This window comes from Ochotona curzoniae, unplaced genomic scaffold, assembly GCF_017591425.1.
Source record: "Ochotona curzoniae isolate NIBS_2020 unplaced genomic scaffold, NIBS_Ocur_1.0 scaffold_4506, whole genome shotgun sequence".
NCBI lineage: Eukaryota > Metazoa > Chordata > Mammalia > Lagomorpha > Ochotonidae > Ochotona > Ochotona curzoniae.
The window spans coordinates 15,566,931-15,589,608 of record NW_024467119.1 but is presented as its reverse complement, the minus strand read 5'-3'; the positions used below and the strand labels follow the sequence as shown (position 1 = coordinate 15,589,608).

The following is a 22,678-nucleotide window of genomic DNA, read 5'->3' as shown; positions in this document are numbered from 1 at the left end:
CCTCCAATCTTGTTAGGCAGGAAAAACGTGTCCAACAGAAGTTGGAAAAGCAACCACAAACAGAATAACCTCTCCCTTGATGATAATTGTATAGTTCAAAAGCAAAAAAAGTGGAGATAACATTTCAAATGTCCCAAAGGGCTTCATGGTGGATTAAAAACCTTGCACGTAAAGTTCTACACATATTCAAACCTGAATACTTACAGGTCCTGTACTCCAACAACAGTTTTCTTTGTATCTCATTACTATAGGCTAAAAATAAAATCATGTGAAGTCAGAAAAAAAATACATTGTAATACAATAAAATGCAGACAACTATTGAAAATAAACTTTAAAAATTCATGGCAAAAATGAAAGTACATAAATGATTTACCATATTTTTGTTTTATTATATCTTTCTTGCATTTGAAAATTAATTGCATCAATACGAAGTTGCTTTATTGACGTATTTGTTCTTATAAAATCATGAACAAACATGTTTGTAATAAATGTAAAGATTCACCTTTAGCTTTTAAGGATGATTAGCACGATCATATGAAACAATGCAACATATATGTTACATTGAATTTATATCTTCATAAATGACAGAAATTTCCTTGATAAATATTCCTGTTTTCACCACCAATTTTTTCCTAATATTGTCTCAATTATTTATATCAGCTGCAAACTTCAGCATGTATATCCAACTCTAAAGCAAAAACAGAAACCCTAGGATTTCTATCCTTAAGTGTAAGTGCACTTTACATATCACTTTCAAAATTGTAACATAGGATAAACAGGCATTTATGGTGACATTGTCCAGAGGCTATTTATCTACTTGGTTTACTTATCCAGCATTGCTCTACAATGTGTAGTTGGTCAAGAGGGACAATTTGAATCTATGTTAAATGAATCCAATGGAAATTACTTGATGAAATAGACACATGATTTCTTTTTGTATTTTTTAAAATTATGTAGTGAGAGAGTTGCATACCCATATGGGCCTCTGATTAGACTAGGAAGAGTCAAGGTGTAGAGGAAGGTGGGTAAGATATTTGTTTCAACTGTTTATTCACCTGGACCTGCAGTGGGAGACAGTGAAGGGGGAGGGGTTCCCCTGTTGTCAAACTTACCACTGTCAGGGGATGGAGATGGTTTTGCTGTTGCCTTAGAGATCTCAATGTGGGAAAGAATGTTGCAAGGATGTTGCTTGTGTGGTCTTGATAGTTCTGAGAAGTTGTCAACTTTGTTGCACCAGAGAGAAGAGAATCTAAGGTCTACTGGCTGACTAGTATCTGCAGACCTACATGCTTGCTGCAGATTTTGGCCCAAGTGTTGTTCAACTTGTGTTTTCCATCTTTTGATGAGGTTTGTGAAATCCCCTGTTGGCTTAGAAGAGCTGGTTGTGTTGTTTTTCAAAGACACTCTGTAACAGAGTAAGTTCTATGAAGTTCTATATAATCAGTCAGTGAGTATCACTGAGAATATTTGAACTCAATTTGGCATACTACCAATTAAGTCAACTTGAAACCTCTTGTTACTTCATCTATTTTATATCTTCATTATAAATGATCACAAACTTTGCAAAAAATATGAAAAGTTTCAACACCTGTAAAGGCCTAAGTCTGTGTAGCAGAGAGAAATTTGACAAGAAAAACATGAAACAGCCACTTTTCATATAGTAGCAGGTGCATCTCCATAAACTAGCTCCCAGACAAAATAGCTACTAAAAGTTATTGAAAACCCCATCATTGGATAGGTGTTTGAATTTGCCCAAGGACATACAGCAAATAGAAAAATGAAACGTGTCAAAATGCTCATAAAAACAGTGAGAGCCTGTGGCAGTTGGATGTGACCCACTCACTTTCTCCCTACTTAGGCGAGTGTCATGGAAACTGCAATGTACTTAGATGTTGCCTAGACATTTGGACTTCTGGCCACAGCTTCTGGTTCAAAGTTATGATATTAGCTATAATCCCTTTCCGCCAGGTTGAAGGTATTACTACCCCATTCTTGGAGTAATCAATCCCACATGGCCATGCTAAGAATTACATTGGCTGAAACACAGACAGGTCACACTTAGAAGGATATCTCTTCTTCCATCTAGCCAGTGCCCTAACACAGCTTTAGTTGTAACATAATGAATATCAAGCTACAAAAGTGTCATTTTCCAGATCCACTCCTAGGCTCATGGTTCCATGCTGGCAGAGGCTAAAGACCTCCTCCTGCATTAGGGATATCACTCAGAGGGTGAACGTACATGAAATGCCCACAAACAATAACTGTGCAAAACCAGAATAAATTATTATTCTCCAAGGACTGGTGTAGTCAGAAATAGGAGTAGTGTGGGAGACATAAAAGTAGAGGGTGCAAGTATTCTGCTAAGATGATTTTTTAAATTTTATTTTGATTCTGATTAAAAACCAGAGCAATAAATTTTCCATCATTGTTTCACTCTTAGAGCAATAAACTTTCCATCCATTGTTTCACTCTCTAGAAGTCAAAAACAATGAATTTTGGGTTGGCCAAGGCAAAGACTTGGGAAATGAATCTGAGTCTCCCACATGAGTGTGAGGAATTCAACCCTATGAAATTTCACACGCTTGTTCCGAAGGTACGCTTTAGCAGGAAGCTGGATCAAACCAAAGCCAGTGCTTGAACCAGGAAATACGACACAGGATGTGGGGTGTCATGTCGTGTCTAAATTTCTGTACAAAATGCTTGTCCCCAGGGCTTTTTAAAAAATATAATCAAATATTATAAGCTGATAGTGATGGTGGTTATAGATTGATATGAATAGCATGACACAGAACTGTGCACTTTGAGTTGGCGAGCTAAATTTTTTTTGTACGTGAATTACATTTTATCCAATTTAAAAATACTTTGTTATACCATGTGCAAGAAATATGGAAAAGCCATACAGTTACTTTATTTCTACCTTTCTGTCATTCCATATCCTCTCATTTGCCATTGCTCTTAGCACTGTTATAAGTGGACATGGACTCCCTTAGAGAGCTGCTCAATCCTTCATTTGTGGTTACAATGCTCTACCCTATGATGGGTAGAGCCCATCTGAATTCCAATTGAACCTTTACTGTATGCTTTAACATTAATGGAAAACCTTTCCAAAATATCTGACATATTCTTTTTTTTTTAAAGATTTATTTTTATTATTTTTTTATTGGAAAGGAGGATATACAGAGAGGAAGATCTTCCGTCCGATGATTCACTCCCCAAGTGAGCGCAACGGCCGATACTATGCCGATCCGAAGCCAGGAGCCTCTTCCGGGTCTCCCACGCGGTGCAGGCTCCCAAAGCCTTGGGCCGTCCTCGACTGCTTTCCTGGGCCACAGGCAGGGAGCTGGAAGGGAAACGGGGCTGCAGGGATTAGAACCGGCGCCCATATGGGATCCCGGGTGTGCAAGGCGAGGACCTTAACCACTGCGCCACCTCGCCGGGCCCAGTATCTGACATATTCTTAAATCATTGTGTATTTTCATTTTATTTTGACCTATCAAAGTCTAAATAATCTGCTCTTGCATTCATACAAGCTCAGCTTCAAAGTTATGCAAAGCAGATCTCTACATTATCAATGAAAACCATGATCAACTAATACTTCTCTGTAAAATTGATCCCATCTCATTTTATTCGATAGTTGAAACCAAATATCAAAGTAAAGCATGGACAACATACGTTTTACCTTCTCCATGTCACTTGACCACATAAGTTACACAGAGTTATAGAGACAGAGGAAAGGGGCAATAATGTAGTCTCCTTTTCCAAAGTGTAGCCAGGAGTCTCTCCCACACGTGGCTGCTGATCCTGCGTAGGTGAAAGTACTTATGGGTAAGATGAAAACCTACTTGCTCACATAAATACAAGATCAGTTTTGCATGATTTATTCTCCTGCCATCCCAGCCCATAGCTCTTAGCGTTCATATGAAGTAATTACTTTGACTAGCACAAGTTATACTTTAACTTTAAGTTTGTTTATAAATATAAGCACAAGTAACCCCAAAAAAGGGACAGCAGTTGGAGAAGAAGCAGTGACTTCACCAGAATGTCCCTGAAACCCTTTTCAGTTCTGCTGCTGCTACAGCTGAGCTGTTGCTTCAGATTTGGGAATTGTGGAAAGGTGCTGGTGTGGCCTATGGAGTACAGTCTGTGGCTGAATTTAAATGTAATTTTGGATGAACTTGTCCGGAGAGGTCATGAGGTGATTGTTCTGAGAAACTCAGCTTCCATTTTCCTTAATCCTAGCAAACAAACTGGCATTCAATTTGAAACTCTTCCTATTGATACCACTAAAGAGGATGCAGAAGCGTTTTTCATGCGATTTGTTAATACGTGGACAAATGCACTGCAGGACTCATATTGGGAATATCTTCCAGCATTGCAAAAACTTCCTTTTTCAGAATATTTTGATGCTTGTGAAGATCTCTGTAAAGTAGCCGTTTTGAACAAGAAACTCATGAAAAAACTACAGGAATCAAAGTTTGACATCCTTATTGCAGATACTATTGGTCCATGTGGTGAACTGTTGGCAGAGCTATTTAAAATCCCTTTTGTGTACAGTGTTCGCTTCTCTCCTGGCTACACTATGGAAAAGTACGGTGGAGGACTTTCAGTGCCTCCTTCCTATGTCCCTATGATGCTGTCTGATTTAAGTGGCAGAATGACATTCATGGAGAGGGTAAAAAACATGCTGTTCATGCTTTTGGTTTCAAGCATCTAATGAGAAGAAATGGGACCAGTTTTACAGTGAAGTATTAGGTAAGTCATGGTTTTCATTGGCAGTGTGGACATCTAACTTTCCTGTGATTTTGAAGCTGATCTTGTATGAATGCCAGAGCAGATCAATTAGTTTTGTATAGGTCAAAATAAAAGAAAAATACATGCTACTGCAATAATGTGGATGATATCAGTGATTTGAGGAGACTTAGCAATGAGGGGAAACCCAGAGTTCATCAGACTATATTGCAAAATAATAATCATAACATTAATAATAATACAATTTAAATGATAATACACAATGATGTATGAATGTGTCAGATGTTATGGAAAAATTTTACATCAATGTAATGGTTTTAAATTTTAGTTATTAGTTTATGGTCCTTCATAGCACACATGTTTATCAATATTTCTCATGACATGAAAAGTCAGAAGAAACTAAGATGAATGTAGACATGAAAATTAACATGCTGTATTCTCTACCCCAGCTACCTAGGGAAGCCTGGAAAATTGCCTTCCCTGGTGTATATGAGCGTCCTTACCTGAAAATTATTTGTCTATCTAACCTTAAGGGTTCAATCATTTTTGAGAAACATCATTTTGCACACTGAAAAATCTGTTGTTTGAGGTTTCTATTGGGTCTCTATTATTCATTTATGCTTTATAATATCTTACTGAAAATTTGACATTTTATTAATTTTTTTGCCTAAGTGGGTCAAAACTAAGAGTGAGTATTAACAGATATTTTTACAGCTTATAAAAATCTTTCAAGTTACAGTTATAATTCTCATATATAATATTCTGTGGAAATACATATGAGTATGATGCTAAAGTGAGCCAAAACAACCGTGAGATCAAGGAATGCAGTCATACCTTTAAAAATCACAGTTTGGGGCGTGAGTTGTGTCATAGTGAGTTAAGTGAACACTTGTAACTGATTTGGTTAGAGTGCTTGATCTAACTGCACATCTAATTGGTAGGCGGTAGATAATAATCCAAGTATTTGGGTTCTCTGTGTCCTTTTTGAGAGCCCAACAAGCTTTTATTGGTTCTTGGCAGAGTGGCCTTGCCTTTGATGATGCAACCACTTGGGGATTGTGCGAGCAGATAAAGATTTCTCCTCCTCTTTCTCTGTCTCTCTCTGTATTTCTTTTAATGTGAACAGATATTAAAAAAAAAGAAACAAGAGGAAGAGACTGGCTGGGGGGATGATGAAGGTAAGGGGAATGATGGCAAAGGTGAAGGGAGGTAGAAGTAACTTCACAGTTCACCTGGTACTTTGGAGAAACGGACTAATTATTCCTAGGAAAGTTTTATGCAAATTTTGATCAATTCTGACTCTAAAATATTCATTTACATTCTCACTGGATTTCTTTTGGTAATTTTACGGAGAAAACTAGTATCATCAAAGTCCAATACAGACTGTTTAATTGAGAATGATTGTGAATATACTGAGGTGACATTAAAGACATACATCTTTGTGTTGGGCTTACATAGATCTAATACGTGAACAAAGTGTAAAGTGTACTTGTAAATGTGCATGGATATATATACTTGCTTTATGACTGCACAGGCCTTTTTGTACATCACATCAGAACATCTCAGAACATTCATATGACAGTTCTCTCTTTATTCCGCCTTTCCTTTCTCTTTTTCAGGAAGACCTGTTAAATTCTTGGAGACAGTGGGGACAGCTGACATGTGGCTCATTTGAAGCTAGTTGGGATTTGGAATTTTCTCACTCAACCTTACCAAATGTCCATTATGTTGGAGGGCTCCATTGTAAACCTGCTAGATCTCTGCCCAAGGCAAGTATGTTCCTGTTTGCTTTGCTTATTTTGCATTTTATTGAAAATGCCCTTTCAGTATATATTTTGCATTTTTGAATTATAGGGAGTAAAAGTTATGAAAAGTGAAATAAAGTGGCTTGCCAATTAGAAGCACATGTCTTTTTATGCAATCACAAGTATCCAGATTATGTCTTTGAGATATAATGGGTTATCTAGCAAATTTGGATAAAAAATAAAAAATAACAAAAAAATCAAGCAGAGTTTAGTATGGGAGAATGAAATTGAATATAGAGACTGACTGCTCTCGTGACAGAAGGAAGCAGTTATGATACCTAATGAAGTATTGGAGAGAGAATCTTGGTCAAGATGAGCTGGAAGAGCTATGACAGAATGATTTAGTAAGCCTATGAGATCTGTCCATATTAACGAAACTTAAAAGAAAAGACCTTCACAATGAAGACTCTTGTCAATCTACTCACAGCCAAGACAGAGGAAGGAAGCATCATTCAGAAGGTTGTTGCAAGCATTCAGGCACAGCGAGCATACTGTTGTGCTCTCGCAGCTAATACACTATTTGCCATACCATATCCCTCATTGGTACCAGACTGATTGTATCCCGCTTCCTATTCTTCTCCCTGCTATTGACCTGGGAAGGCAATTGAAGACGGTCTGAATGTTTGTTTCCCTACCACCCATGCGGCAGACCCTCTTGAAGTTCATGTTTCTTGTTTCCATCTGGTTAGCCTGGCTATTGCAGCCATTTGGAAAGTGAGGCTGGAGACATATCATCAGTCTCACTAGGCCTCTCTCGTGACTGTGATAAATGTGACTTTTAAATAATTCATGAATAAGACTTTAAAACACAGAATTCAGGCATTGATGACAGATGATCATCCTTGAACATCCAGACATGATTATTTCTCATGGTGTAACATGTGAGAAGTATAGTCTATAGCAAAAAGTCTCTAAAATGGAAATATCTTTGAAATGAAAAGAAAATCATTTCTACATTACAGTGCTTTTCATATTAGCCAGGGAAGAGATACCATGTCTCCACCCACTGATAAACAGGCAAAAGAAACTATGATACACGTAACACAGTGCAGTATCATTTGGCCATAAGAAGGATAGAATCTTGTCATTTCCTACAACATCGATTGTTCTGGAAGTTATTTTGATCTCACAGAAGTTCAGAGGATAATGAGGATTAGCACAAGCGGGAGATTAAGGCGCTAGCTGGGAGAGATAAAGGTTGACGGACAAGCACTAAGCACTATAAATATGTATAATTTTTGTGTCAACTGAAGTAAAAGCAAACAAACACAACAAAATGTCCCTGGAACCCAGCAATACAAAATTAGTGGTTACTCTTGATATTATTAATTATTTTAGTAGTACCAATAGCCTAAAAATGTGCCAATTTTGAAATGTAACTTACTATGAGTTAGTTTTCCAACAGATCAAAATTACATCTCCAAAGTTATAGAAAACAAAATTGCTAAAGACTTATTCAAAATTAAATATATGCGCTTTGGCAAAAAAAAAAGATGTACAACACCCAGTGTCTAGTTTTGCTCTATGTGTTGAGGCTCCTCAGCAACATTCTAGCTTAAAAGGAAACCCATTCCTCAACAATGTGGCCTTGTGGCCCCACAGATTTGCAGCCAAATCCAATCACTGTCAGCACAGCATTACCTCATTGCTCACGAGATCCCCGGGCTGAGATCCAACATAGAAGTAGTGGCTTCACTGCAGAGCTACTGTTTTCTGAGTTTTACTGAGGAACCTTGGGGAATTTGGTTTTAGACTCGTTATCTGTCTCAAGATGAATACAGGGAAAATGTTCAGTGCATTTGGAAGGCAAAGCTTATCATTCTTACATGGTATGTCTGAGAAGGGCCTCTCACTTTATGGTTGCAACAGAATTCTTTCAGCAGATAGAATGACACTTTTATGAAGAAATAACACGTACTAAATTCACATTACATTTTAAGGTGAATAAACCATACTTCAAAAGGTCATGAAAAATGAAGTTAAAATCTTGTTTTGCTAAAAAAATTAAAATGCACGTGAAGAATCTTCAAAAAGCTCATGGGGAAAATCTCTCCATAGATTTAAAAAATTGTACCACATGAATTTAGTTTAAATTTCATTTTTTCTATACAGTTTTAAAAATTATCTTGTTATATAGAAAGTGAAGATTTTTACATCTGTAATGTATGACATACTAAAAGATACTCTTGTCCCCTTCCAAATAGCTTTCACATAAGGTGAGATTTTATTAAGTGTTATATTACAGTATCAATTTTTTGCATAGAGTTTTTTTTTAAAGATTTTATTTTTATTTTTTTTATTGGAAAGGCGGATATACAGAGAGGAGAGACAGAGAGGAAGATCTTCCTTCCAATGATTCACTCCCTAAGTGAGGGCAACGGCCAATGCTATGCCGATCCGAAGCCAGGAGACTCTTCTGGGTCTCCCACGCAGGTGCAGGGTCCCAAAGCTCTGGGCCATCCTCCACTGCTTTCCCGGGCCACAGGCAGGGAGCTGGAAGGGAAGAGAGGCTGCCGGGATAGAACCGGCGCCCATATGGGATCCCGGGCATGCAAGGCGAGGACCTTAACCACTGTGCTACCTCGCCGGGCCCAATTTTTTGTATAGAGTTTTACACTCTAGGATAATTCTCTCAGATCCAAATGCCAGGTCAATATTGGTGAAAGTGTGATACCTTAAGTCTATGCTGCCGTGTCTGCTCAGTTTGTATAACAAAGGGTCAGGAGAACTAAGTCAAAGACTGGAGAACAAAGAAATCCAGAGGGCTGGGTCATGCCGTAATGGGGATATTTGTAATAATATCACCATTAGACTCCAACACAATGATTGCAAAATAGTCTGTCTTCATATTCAATGGCAATAATTTTATTCACCATTACTTGATTTTCCATAAGTTATCAGATTCTCAGATAATCTATATTTATATATTTTTTATTTAAGACATACATATGAGAAATGGCAAGTATTAAAATTGTTTATATTTTGGCTACATAAAACAGTAATATGAAAATACACATGGCAAAACAATAAATGCAAGTCAAAGTGTAAAACATGTATTTCCAAAAGTAAACATTAGAAAAAAAACAAAATAGCAAAATAAAGAATGATGAAACTATACATTTATGTGTTTGAAACACCACTACATTTTTTTAAATCAAAGAATCAGTCAAAAAAGAAAAGTTGTAAAGGGTGGGGCAAAGAAGATAAATAGTATAAAATTATATTTTTCTGATGCATTGAAAAGGAAATGTGATTTAGAATTAAGTATTTTTTAGTGTGTATCATTGAATGAATGAATTTTTGTAAGAAACAAAAATTCAGGACTTGATTGGCACAACAATGTGATTCCATGTTACACTACCACCTGTACATTTTGAAGTGAGAAATGGAACATTTACAGCTACTTCTCCAATCTTTCTTCCTGACTCAATATTTCCATATGTTATTTGTACCAAGCCTTTCATTAGTGTGTGATGTGCTGTTGCTATTTTGTCATGGAGCTAATTCTCTCTTCACAGGACATGGAAGACTTTGTGCAGAGCTCTGGGGAAGAGGGAGTTGTGGTGTTTTCTCTGGGTTCAATGGTCAGTAACATGTCAGAAGAGAGGACCAATGTGATTGCATCAGCCCTTGCCCAGCTTCCACAAAAGGTCAGAAAAGCTGCTTCATGGTGGGAGGTACTAAGTGAGTGTAATCAACTCTGGGCAAAGTCTGATTTCACAAACTTCTTGCATGAAAAGCAAACCGTTAAGATAGCTCCATTTATCCTCAGATACTAATTTAAGAATAGATATTTCAAAGATGCTAAAACAGTACTAAAAGCTCTTGATTTCAAATAATTTGATAACATTGACTTAAAAATATACTTACTAGGTACAGTAAATGTTTTATTATTATCCATATTATGCAATTCTCAGAAATCACCAAATTTGGCATATTCTTTGCTCCTTTCCCTTCCAGCATTATCAAAGCTATTGTATACACAAAACATATGACTAGAAAGTATTTAAAATTTAGTTACAAAATGTCTCGGCAGAATGAATATATAAGTGGGTCTTGAAGAAATTCTGACATGCTTCATCCAGTTCAGATTTTCCTTGTAATGTTAGTATGTTTTTCCCCTAACTTGGAAAGATGTTGGAGTGTTAATCACAAAAATATATAGAGAAAGAAGGACCAGGTCTCACTAACCTGAGTTTAGGTTGTCATTCACTTAGGTGCACAGACTTAGCAAAAGAGAAAAGTCTAACCTGTCCTCTGAGACTGGACTTTGTCAGTGTCTAAATCAAGCACACATGACATGTAGATCAAAGTGTGAAGCAGGGTTCACACCTCTAGTGAGACCCTGTGCAACATAAAGCCTGGCTCCTCAGGCATTGGTTTCTAACTGTCATATTCACACTTTTTCTGGATTGAAGAGGGAAAAAGTAATAAAAGGAATCAGAGGCAGGGATGACATGGGAAGAGATTCAGATGATCCCAACTTCATAAAATATAGTAGGGACAAATTCTCCAAGGTATGCATAATAAATGTTATCTTTGGACATTTATAAACTAGTTTCTTAAACTGTTAAAGGCCTGCAATAATGACTTAATTGGTTATTTTGATTATTACTTAACCTGTTAACTTGATTTTATTTAAAAAACACATATATTCCAGCTTAGCAGAATTTCTTAGAAATTCCAAAGTCAATACTCTGCTTTAACACTGAGCATAATGATTGGGCATTGCAAGGCATATTAATCATACTTCTCATATTTTATAGTTCATTGCAAGAGTTAAAAATCAGTTGAAGAAAAGTTCACAATGTCACAAGTTTGGATTTTGTCCCATTGCTATGCTGCTTATGAACCTGCTTCCCCTTACTTTTAAAATATTTCCAACTCTAGCTATTCTGGTACTTATAATTCCTTGTGTAACACAACTTCGAACTTTTTCTAGAAATAGTTCTCAGGACTTTGAAGTGTCAAATAGGTTATACATATTTCTTAATAGAAATTAACTTGCTTTTCATACACATCTGCTCTCATGGAATTGCTTTTTTGTTGTTTGAAAGATGTCAAATCTTAATGAATCGCTTCTCGGCCTTTTGGCTAAGATCAAGTGTAAGTCCTAATGAAACTATGAAGAATGTACATATAATTATATAAACATTTAATTTAAAAAACCAAAATGCCTAGTATTAAATTTGGAAAATGATAATATCAAAAAATACATATTTTAAAAAACCAATATTTCATGGATATTATGTTTTATTGTTTTTGCACAAGAATTGAATACTTTGTCAGTGATCAATTCACTTAGTGAAGGGTCTATATATGAGAGGTCATGGCTAATTTCCTCATTTGATTGAATATAAAAATGAATACAGGAAATGTAGGTCTTCTGTTAACCCCATTTTCTCCTTTCCTCTTCTTTTTATGGACAGCATTTACCCAGGTATCCTCACTTTCCCTTTAGATTTGTGATAGGCCTTCATTTGAAAGTCAATCATGGGTAAGACATTTTCTTAACCTAACAGATTTTATGGAGATTTGATGGAAAAAACCAGAAACTTTAGGGCCTAACACTCATGTGTATAACTGGATTCCACAGAATGACCTTCTTGGTAAGATCTTGATTAAAAAACTGCTGAAAACATGAGTAACAGTCAATGCAGATAATGACAGTGCAGTAGGAAATTGGTTGACTCTGTATTAATGAAAAAATCAACATCAAATATCCATACAACTACCTTACAAACCTAGGAGAAAAATAATAACCATAACAGGTGAAAGAGTGTTAAACACATTCACATTGTTTATGGCTGGAATAAAAATATCTTCCAAAGTAATTATGTCCTACAAAGACCTTATATAGTTTTCTGCATTGTTTGTCTCCTATTTCAATCATCAATCATTACTTCCATTTCACTTGATAAAAGAATCTACATATTTATGTGTGATTGCATTTCAAAATGAGGTGCTGCCAATCATATTTTGATTTTCAGCACTGCCATGTGAAGAACCCTACTTTGTGGGGCACCCAAATAACAGACCCAGTAAATGCAGATTGACAGAGAAAGAGAGAGGATGTTCAATCCACTTGTTTACTGCCCAAATGGCAGCAATGGCTAGAGTTGACTGATTGGAAATCAGGGGTCAGGAGGTTCTTCCCGGTCTGCCACATTGGTGCAGGTTTCCAAGAACTTGAGTGATTCTGAGTTGATTTCTCATGCTATACGCAGAAAGCTGGCTAAGAAGTGGAGCAGCCAGGACTAGACTTGTTGCCCACATGGGATGCCAGCACACTGCAAGGTGGATTATTAGCATGGAGAGCACACTGCACTGGACCCCAAATTCTCTATTTTTAAACAAAATGTCTTAAAGTGCACTTATCTTCTATTTTTGTGTATGACAAGTATTTTATTCAGAATTTTCTTTTTTTATGTCCACTCATTGAACTTACATTCGTTGGTTAAATTTTTTCTTTTTTCTTATTACATTTTATTATGTGACACAGTCTTATAGATACTGGGATTTCCCCCACCCCTCCCATAATCCTCCCCCCATGGTGGATTCCTCCCCCTTGTTGTGTAACCGCAGTTCAAGTTCAGTTAAGAGTCCTTCATTGCAAGCATATACCAAGCATAGAATCCAGCATCTTTTTGTCCAGATAATAGCAACGGCTTGTTGGGGAGACCTTCTCTGTTCTGAAGGCAGAGCCAACAGAGTAAAATCCTGATCAATTAAACTCATCAACATAACATCAGCAACAATATATAACGTTATGGAATTAGTTGACATAGTATTGAGTCAACAATATGTTAAAACTAGATGCAAGTTCTTAATAACCTCCTGTGACTATTTCAATAACATTTCAACAATTGAGGTGCAAAACAGTTTTAGGAGGGGTGTGCAGAGAGTTCTTCAATACTTTAGTCAGGAGTAATTAATCTTTGTGTCCTACCTAGTAAGGTGTGTGTGAGTCCATGCTGACCAAGCTTTCCTTGTTCTCTGCCTATTTATTCTAATTTGTGAGTGTGTGTGAGTGTGTGTGTGTGTGTGTGTGTGTGTGTGTGTGTGCGCTTGGGGGAGGTGGGCTCTGGAGAGACCCTGATGGTCATTGCAGAAAGGGAGAGGACCCAGAGTTGGAACTAAGTAAGGACCAGAGACTAGGGAAACTAGTCTCGAAGGGAGTTTACTGTTCTTCTGTTTCTGAGGACTGCTCAGGTTTCCTGGCTGTTGTTTCAACGGCCTTGGATCCTACGATGAAGGATTTGGGCTTCTTCCATCCCATGTGGTAGGTCCAAAGCAGGGGGTGGGGCGGTGATGTCCTCTGAGTTCTCTGTCTCCGAAGGCATTCCAGTTCCCCGTGGTCTCTTTAGCAGTTGTGATGTAGTCCTTGGTGCTGTACTGAGAGTCCTTGGTGGGGATCTGGGAGCTTCCAGGTTTGGGATACAAGACTTCTCCTGTCAGCCAGCTCCACTCTGGGGTCTCCTCACCTGCTCTGTGCATATGACCTCCTGTTAATAGGCTGTCAGGGTCGCTCTTGATTCCCCCTGTATGTCTTTGTAGTTTTACTGTTGTCTAATGCTTTTTTAAATCTATTGTCTATAAGTTACCTGTTATGTTTCTGATAAGTTACACTACACGGCTTCCTCACACATTCACAGGAGATAGAAGATTTCTTTGCTCTCCCGGCCCATTTCTAAGTAGCACAAGGTTTTGAAAGTATATTAGGTTTTACAATTTTTCAAAACACATGGGTTGAGACCATATTAGTTACAGATTCATCTGAGGGAAATTTACTGTCATTGGGAATCTTTAGGGTTGATTCACGTCCCAAAAGCCCTGAGGGTTCCGCCTGGAGATATCTAAGCAGCAATCAAAGAACCAAAATCCCAGAGCTCCCTGGCCAGGTGGCCAGCAAGCACAGCCTAGCTTCAAATGGCGCACTGGCCACCAGGTAACTGCTCCCCACGCCCGCATCGTAGCGGCCGAGTGAGATCCAGGCATGAGATGCTACTGTGCTGGGGCCTGCCAGCTGCCATGCGGTGGCTGGAAGATCAACCCCCAGGCTCAAGTCCAACCCCTTCCTGGTCCTGCCCCCAGCTCAAGCTCCACAGGCGAGCAGTGGAATAGCCGGACCTGTTTCACAGAGCTCTGAAGGTAGTTCACGGGGCTCCGGCAGGCCCAGTACCGGCTCCTCACGCACACGTGGTAGCAGCCGCGTGAGATCCAGGCATGAGACGCCACTGTTCCTGGGCCTCCCAGCCACCATGCTGCGGCTGGAAGACCTCATTGGTTAAGTTTTAAATCTCACACTTCCCCTTCCATGTGTCCTTCACTTACTTTACTTACATGCCGATTTCTCTAGATCTGAAAGCAATTTCATGCAGATTGATTTGTCAACCAGTGAGCTCTGTCCACTTATCTCACACAATGCATTTCACATTTCATTCTAAGATTTATGCTGAATAATTTTATTAAAAATTCTTCAACCCTAGGTCATCCAAAAACCAGAGCTTTTGTAACTCACGGTGGAGCCAATGGCATTTATGAGGCAATCCACCATGGCATCCCTATGGTGGGCCTTCCTTTGTTTGCGGACCAGCCTGATAACATTGCCCACATGACAGCCAAGGGAGCAGCTGTGAGACTGAACTGGAAAACCATGTCAAGTGCAGATTTGCTCAATGCCTTGAGGACAGTCATTCATGATCCTTCGTGAGTATTACTTTCCTTAAGACTAGACAGCGTTTACCCAGAAGTTATCGAATGAAGGCCAAGAGGGTGGCGGTTGAGTCTAAGCAAGAGCAAATGTTGAGCACACATTTCCCTAAGGTTGGAAGGCAATTGTGAATTTTACCATGATTTCTCATTGGCTTTAATAGAAGTGTGGTTCAGAGTTTTATGGATAATGCACAGATTGGGAAGCAGTGTATAAATTGAATGAGATGTGTCCCTGAAGATGACCACAAGAGGACTAAAAGCATAAAAGAAAAATGACTAAAAGAAAGCTTTAAGAATGCAACTGAATCAAGCAATCAACATATAAAAGCGCTAATCTACTTTCAGCACACTATGGGTTTCTTAAAGGCTGAGCACTCATAAGATGTCATATTTTAAGATGAAATTGTTCACATGCATTTCAGAGACACAGCATTTTATGGGTTATATGTAAACAGTAAAGAGATTCCTAGAGTGATGCTAAGTAACATAAATATGATCTGACATTGGTAAGTATGATTTATTAGACATTTATCAAATGGTTTATTTTCCATAAAACAACAAGCTGTAACCAACTCATTCTTGGAATTACATTTATTGTTTTGGCAATATTCCTTCCTAATGTTTTTGTCTTGTCATTCATATTGGTTAACAACTGGGACTTTTAAATTTACCCAGTTACAGCTATTGAAACAGAAGGCTAGTTACAAATGCAGCCAGGTTTTTATTTCATATGGTTGTTGTTTTTTTCTGGAAGAACTTAAAATATAGAAAAGTAACTTAAAGTAAAATTGAGCCTTCCTGTCTAATAATGACACTTATGGAAGTAACAAATAATTTATTTTGTAAGTATTTTTAATATACACAATAATTCTAGTAAAGTTTTACTGCTATGTTCTTGACTTCAATGACATACCTTATATGGTTCCCTCTTTTGCTTCAAAGTAAATTGAAATTTTAAAAACCCATGCATTTTGATTGGGAATATTGATAAGCAATAAAGCTAATAGGTTTTAGAATGCAGGTCTCTTCCATTTTATTACAGCTGTCATCCATCAAAAAGCAACACGAGAACCACCTTTGTGTTTCCTTTTGATTGGGAATATACCTTTCATTTGTTGATTTAAACTAAAGTGCATTGAGTCATAATGTATAATTGCTTTTCAAACTTAGTAACATGAGAATTTCTTAAGTAGGTGACACATGTTGAATTCATGTGCTATAACTCATATTGAACTAGTTTCTTTCCATGCATTATTTAACTTTTTCATTATAGTCTTTACTATATTACAAACAAATCTTTGAGTTGGGGTATTGTGCTTTCTAAATAGGACAAAAAGTAATTCTCCTCATTGCTATTCCTTCCGTGTCATACTATAGTATATTTTGGTTTAAAATTGGTAAAATCGTAATTTTTATGCATCCTTCACATTTGAAGACTAGACACAAGTAGAATTGCAATGCTTTAGATGAATATTATGTCTTTGTCAATACTCATGAAGGATAAGAGGAAAGAAGGGAATGAGGAGGCAAGGCAATGAAGGAGGTATGTGTTTACTTAGCCAAGAAATGCAAAAATCTGTTCTCTTTATATTAATAAAATTTTTGGAAGTATACAATAAATAAAAGAAACTGCACTATTCTAAAATTGCAAGCTTTCAAAGTAAAATGTGAGAATTTTTGAGAGAGCTTCTATTGTTTTACCACATACAAAGAATAATTGAAAGAGTTTTAAGAATCAATACATTTTTGCTTTGAACACTAGAATTAGAAAGATAATATTACTGCATATTTTGATAATTTTTCACAGATAATTTTTCATTTGTACTTTTCTCATTGCCCTCAGTCTCCATGTTTCTCATTTTCTGTTGAGATCCTAGGTTCCAAGCTTGCCTTGCAGTACAATTTTTTTTTGCAGTGTATTTTTTTTGATAATGACTATTCTTTCAGTTTTTTGGTAAAATACTCACATAAATCATCACTTAATATAAGCTGTAGATGGGTAATTAAGCCTCTTGAGAAAATACACTGCAGAAATGATTCTGTCAGTACAACCAATAGCAGGCTAATAACAGCTTGAAACATATCACAAACAAAGTTCAACCATCCTTGCCATCCAATCAATTTATCCAGGAAAAAGCTTAGTCAGACAAACATGAACAGAATAGCCTCTTCCTGAATGACAATTGCACAGTTTAAAAGAAAAGAAAGTGGAGATCACAGCCCTGACTTCCCCAAGGAATTCATGATCTTTTAGTTTTAAAGGGAATACAAAGTGTTCCAGGCCCAATGGATCCTGGGTACTCACAGGCTTTTGGCCCACAGAACTTTTCTACCCCAGCTATAGGCAACTACCTAGATTGCTTTGTACCTAGGCAAGTGTTATACTTCTGGGAGAAAAGCAGCTAATAAATGCCGGATACTGTGGACCTGGTTAAAGCCAGATCTGTGCTAATTATACCAGTGTGCCAGCATTGCTGTCTATTTTATTTTTTCTCATAAGATATGGGAAGGGAGAAAGATGCCAGTATGCCAACAGACAGGGTCTGAGGACAAGCATATGACTGTGCATGAGCCCTGGGTAGGCAGCAGGGCCCCAGGCTGGCTGAGCACAGCACAAGAGGACTAGGCTTGTGGATCTATGGGCATGGGGACTGTGGATTGCTCAGGCAAGCACATCTAGAGCTGTGTGGGAGGCAGGACTGCAGGAGGCCAGCTCCAGCCAAGTTCAGAGCTCAAGAAAAACGTGAGCATTCAGTCAGGAAAAGAGAGACACAGACACAGCCACTTGTGCCCTCTACCAACAACTCAACAAGCTATTAATTTTTTTTACTCAGACTCATCACAAGCTTCCGCACAAACATTTAATTGTTCTATTTTTGCTTCATAACTAAGCAGGTGCTCTTAAAGATAACTGTGAAAAACACTATATTCATTTTCTTTAAAGCAAGCCATTATTCATTCTTCAGCAGCAGCCATTGGGCAGCAGCCAGGATTCTAAGGCCAAGACACATGTGGTTACCTACTAATCAGTAATATACTTCTACTACAGTTCTACTTCTACAACTTAGCTATCACTCAAAGGGAAAAATTTGTTAAAAGAAAAAACACTTCTTCTATTTTTACAATTTATTTGTCATGTACTAAGAAAAACATGTCCTAAGAATAAAAAATAAAAATTCAAAGTAAAATTTTTAAACATTAAATCCCTCTACAGCTACAGGATTTGCTACGTCATAAATACTCAAACAACAATTAAAAGTGTATTTCTACAATATTAATAAAGACATCCTTTAATTCCTCTAGCAAAAAGTCATAAAAGCAGCTGAAACAAATACATTTTCTATGTTCCAAAGAATTGTAAAGACAGGCTAACCTTTAAGGTCACAGTAACTATATTTATGGCCATAATAATTTCACTTCATACTCCTATCACTTTCACTAATTTTTACGGTTCTTATCAAGCCATTTCCCAGAAGGTGTGCTACATGTATGGACCCGATTGTGGGGCAATAGTTAGACACACAATAAAGTGTCCAGAAATGGCATGAGCTTGATTGTACTCTTGTGTGTAAATTTTTTAAAAAGATGTATTTATTTATTTATTTTATTGCAAAGTCAGATATACAGAGAGGAGGAGAGACAGAAAGGAATATCTTCTCCTGGGGTCCATGTGGTGTGTGTGGAATACAGGAAGGTGTGAAGAGTATTGTTCCATTGCAGGCAGGGCTGCAAGGGATTTCCTGCTGTATGGCAGGGCCCGGTGGGTGTGTCTACAACCACCTGAATGCAGTTCCCCCTCCCTTTGCATGGACACTGGACAATCCTGCTGAGAATTCTATAATCTGTTTAGGCATTGTCTGCTTCTGCGGAGTTAATGTTTACTACCACTGCGGAGTTAATGTTTACTACCAATGTGAGCTTGGAAGTTGATGATACTGATACATTTTAGACAAAGGGCCTTTTACTATTGCTGCCTCCACTGACCATATGCTAATCAAGGGTGTAAAGTCCCTTGGTGTATTAGAAATATATTCTTTCCCTCTTTGCTTGACCTTCAGGTCCTTCCTTCTGTGATGCATTTCCTCCCTTAACCTATTCAAGACTAAGTTGTAGAATGAGGATTGTAGTAGGAATATGTTACTGATTGATATGCACCATTTACTGAGAACTTCCTGACCACAGGGTCAGGATGGATAACATCCTGCTTTAAGGTGAAACAAATGGCAGAATTATCCTTAGAAACACTCACTTGATCATGATCTAAAAAGTCTGAGCCAGAGTTTGACTGTTTCTGTATAAAAAAAGCGGACAGATTTCCCGCATTGTCCATTATGATCATGAAATCGTAGTGGTCCATTTCTTTCCTCTATATGCCTCATCCTTGCATACTTCTCGAGTTCTGAACTCAGATGGAGCTGGACTCTGGCAATCTTTCTTCTGATGATTCTTCCCCAAGTGACTGCAACAGCTGAGCTGAGCCGATCTAAAGCCTGGAGCCAAGAACTTTCTTCAGGTTTCCCACCGAGTACAGGGTCCCAAGGCTTTGGGCTGTCCTGGACTGCTTTTCTAGGCCACTATTCAGGGAGCTGTATGGGAAGCAGGGCTGCTGGGATTAGACCAGTGCCTATAAGGGGTCCTGGCGAGTTCAAGGTAATGACTTTAGCTGCTAGGCCACTGTGCAGAGCCCCTGGGTGAAATTGTTAAAGCCCCACTCACCAAGATATTATCAACAGCATTAACTCCCAAGCTCACACTGGTTGCAAAAACCATCTCACAAGGGCAAACAACAATGCCTCAAGAGATTACAAAATTCTTTGTCAGGGTGGTTAAGTGTCCATGCAAAGTGGTGAAATTGCATTGAGATGGTTGGGGAGACATCCACCAGGCCTTGCCATGCAGCTGGAGGCTTCTGGCAAGGCCTTGCCAACAGGGGGGCTGTTTTAACACATTTGTGTTTCCACATGCACAGCATGGACCCCAGCACTTCCCCCTCTTTTATCATTAAGTTGAAGCATGTTCAGTTCTCTGTGAGTGGCTTGAATTACGAAGACCAATTGTCAGAAGATAACTGGGCCAAGAAACAATACCAAAAGGAAAACAGTGTGATTTCTTAATTAATAAAAACAAGGAAAAGGTCTTATTAGAAACAAAAGATGAAAGGGATTATAAAAACTGAGAAGCAACACCTCCTTAGAAAGGGCCTGAAGATGAGAGTGAGAAATGGCAGAAGTTTGAGTATGTAATTTCTGGATGCTACAAGTAGTAGAAGTGCTATTCCATGTATACCTTGGAGATGAGTCTTAACATCATTCCAAGAGATGTGTGAACCATAGGGAGAGGAGTGATACAAATCCACTTGTAATTATTAAGGCAAGTGGCACTAAATCTAATTTTTAAGTGTTTAATTTCATCACCAATATAAATCATCACTTCCTCTAATGAATTAATTTGGGTCTCTAAGTTTTTATCAATATTTTAAGTAAACAAAGAAACACTACAAGAAAGAGAATTAACATGATCAGCTATATGAAATTACTGGAGCAAGGCAGTTGCTGAAGCTGTAAGGGATCCAATAAGGTCAATAAATTCAGTGAGACCCAAAGATAAGAAACCACAAAGCATCTAGGATGAGACAAAGCCATAGAAATTAATTCCAAGGCATAAAGAGCAGCATCATCCCCTAATGGTTCAGTAATATTTACAGGTAGCATTACATATGAGAACCTTTTCTTTTTTCAACATAATAGAAGTACCAGGCATCAGGGGAAAACTAAGACAATTCCTTAACAACACACTTAATACAAATTACAGTGTACATAGAGTTATTTTGGGAAAAGGAGGGTGAGCCTAAGGGTCCCTCAATAAGGGCAGGGAAAGGGGAGAGATGTTGCTTATCAGCAGTCCTTTTGGAAAGTAGCTTGAGTCCTGTGTGAGGATGTCTTTGGTAGTTGAGGGCAGATCAGCAGATGTACTTGTGATGTGTCATGGCAGGTGTTGACCTTCTGTACAGACTCAGCCTTTAAAACAGTCCTGATAAGCTGGAGGTCATATGCACAGAGCAGGTGGGGGGACCCCAGAGTGGAGCCGGTGGACAGAAGGAGGCTTGTATCCAATCTCTGAAGACTCACAGATCCTTAGCAAGGACTTTCAGTACAGGGACTAAGGCCTAATTCCAACTGCCAAGGAGACCACGGGGAATTGGAGTGCCTTCAGAGGCCAAGAACTCTGAGGTCAACCACCCCCTTTGGACCTACCACATGGGATGGAAGAAGCCCAAATCTTTTCTCGCAGGATCCAACGTCATTGGAACAACAGCCAGGAGCCCTGAGCAGTCCATAGACACAGAAGAACAGTAAATTTCCTTTGGGACTAGGGAGAGGAGCTTTCTCTGGTCCTTACTTAATTCCAACTTTGGATCCCCATCCTCTCTTGCAATGACCATCAGGGTCGCTCTGGAGCCCCCACCTCCCAAATAAACCAACCAACCCACCAAACAAACAAAATCAGAATAGATAGAGAACAACAAGGAAAGCTTAGAACCAGACAGGAAACGGTCAGGGTGGATTCACATATACCTTACTAGGTAGGACACAGAGATTAGATACTCCTCACTGGGGAATGGAAGATTTCTCTGCACACCCCTCCTAAAACAGTTCTATATCTCAACTGTTGACATATAACTCACTAGAGTTATAAGCCAGTTTAGAATATCCTAAACTCTGTCAAGTTCAGTTAAATCATGCCTCAATGCTATAGACTGCTAAAAACTAAAACGAGGATAGACACAAGACAGCTGAATAGTACCCCATAGCCATTTTAAGATGTATAGAAGCTGGTTGTATATAAACTAAAATCAAAATGTCAATGAATTAGTCACAGGATGTGGTTAGAAACTTGCATCTTGTAACATATTGGTCACTCAATACTGTGGCAATTAAATCCGTATGTTGTAAATTGTTGTTGATGTTATGTTGGGGCTTTTAATTGATCAGGATAATATTCTGCCAGTTCTACCTTCAAACCAGAGATGGTCTCCCCAAGAAACCATTGAATGTATCTGGACAATGTGGTGCTGGACTCTTTGCTTGGTATATGCTTGCAATGAAAGAATCTCAACTGAATTTTATCTGTAACACTCAACAAGGTGGAGGAATCCACCATGGGGGAGTGCACAGAGAGGGGTTGGGGGAATCCCAGAGCCTATGAAACTGTGTCACATAATGCAAGGTATTTAATAAAAAAAATAGCAAATAAAGAAAGTAAATAGGAAAAACAAACAAACAGACAAGAAACAGTTCTGATAAGGGTGGCATCAAGGCTAGTGAAACTCTTTTTGGTTGTTTGTGGCCAGAGGCAGGCTGGAAGGAGATAGCACTGGGGTTTAGTCTGCTGTTTGGTGTCTTAATGGC

The 22,678-nt window shown here is 38.3% G+C and overlaps 1 pseudogene; it reads left to right on the top strand.

The window, feature by feature from the left end:
* Positions 1-4,039: 4,039 nt before the first annotated feature.
* LOC121147302 overlaps positions 4,040-22,678 on the top strand; it is a 32,779-nt pseudogene continuing 14,140 nt past the window's right edge.